The sequence below is a fragment of the Priapulus caudatus genome, unplaced genomic scaffold (assembly GCF_000485595.1).
Source record: "Priapulus caudatus unplaced genomic scaffold, Priapulus_caudatus-5.0.1 Scaffold282, whole genome shotgun sequence".
Taxonomy (NCBI): domain Eukaryota; kingdom Metazoa; phylum Priapulida; class Priapulimorpha; order Priapulimorphida; family Priapulidae; genus Priapulus; species Priapulus caudatus.
The window spans coordinates 254151-255833 of record NW_014577343.1 but is presented as its reverse complement, the minus strand read 5'-3'; positions in this window follow the sequence as shown (position 1 = coordinate 255833).

Genomic DNA, 1683 nt, shown 5'->3' with positions numbered 1-1683 from the left:
TTTTTTTTTTTTTTAACCTAGACTACTAGCCACATCCGTAATTAACCTACTCTGCCATACCCTTAATTACCCTACTCTGCTAACCTTATAATTAACCCTATTACTCTGGCCTACACCTAATTTAACCTCTACTCGCCTACACCCTTACATTAACCTAATCTCTGCCTACACCCTTAATTACCCTACTCTGCCTACACCCTTAATTAACCCTATACTCTGCCTACACCCTTAATTGACCCTACTCTGCATGCCTACACCCTTGATTAACCCTACTCTACTCTGCCTACATCCTTATAATTAACCCTATACTCTGCCTACACCCTTAATTAACCCTACTCTGCATACCTACACCCTTGATTAACCCTACTCTACTCTGCCTACATCCTTATTTAATTTACCTATACTTGCAACCCTTAAATAACCCTACTCTGCCTTATACCCTAATTAACCACGTTACTCTGCCCATACACCCTTAATTAACCCTATACTCTGCCTACACCCTTATGACCCTACTCTGATGCCTAACCCTTATTTACCCTATCTTCTTACTTTTGTCCTACATCGTATAATTAACCCAGTATACGCTTGCCTAACCCTTAAGTTAAACTCTATAATGCCTTTTACACTTAATTAACCGCTACTCTGCCTACACCCTTATTAACCCTACTGCCTACATCCTTATAATTAACCCTATACTCTGCCTACACCCCTTAATTAACCCTACTCTGCCTATACCCTTAATTAACCCTACTCTGCCTACACCCTTAATTAACCCTACTCTGCCTACACCCTTAATTAACCCTACTCTGCCTATACCCTTAATTAACCCTACTCTGCTGAGTTACGTTATTGTGTCTAGCATGCCACTGGCACTGTGTAAAAACAAAATATTACTATATTTTGCGTGTTTAGTGCAGTTGCGTGCGGCGTTTACATTGAATTATTACGTGATAGATGCTATACATAATAATTAATACTTTGGTATTAAATACAATTCGTGTTTATTTACCATCATTTTATTACTGAAACGACCCAATTAAGTGGAATTAGATTAATCTTAAATCTTGAGTGTAGCCCTTCGCTCCCGCTACAAGTTATGAAATAAACGCAATTTTTACTCAATACTCGTGAAGTAATTTATTTTGTCATATCATTTCAGAAATAAAATAACATCGGAGGTATATTGCATTATTTTACGCCTGGTACAATACACTTCATAGTAATGTTACCGTAATCGGGTCTTACCAATAAATACTTTGTTTGCAGTTTGCACTGACGAGAATAATATGGACAACCATGACCCTTCCAATTTTTTTTTGTATTGTGTATGTATAGCACTTAACTCAAGAATATAAACGTAATAAGGTGCCAAATACAAACATGGATGTTAGTTTTATCATAATAGGATAAATTCCAGTTAAACTCATCATTACGTGATCCAGTTGCCACAGTACTCATGGATGCTGTGCACCATCCCTCCCTAACATAAAGGCTAACCCTCCATTAGGAGTGTTCCCAACTTTGATATCATTCATGATTAATGATTAATGATTAATGATTAATGATTGATAATTGATAATCCTAACCCTAACCCTAACCCTAACCAAAATGACATTAAACCACAAACTCATATATGACCATGACCATATATATATATATATATATATGTTATTATGACCATTA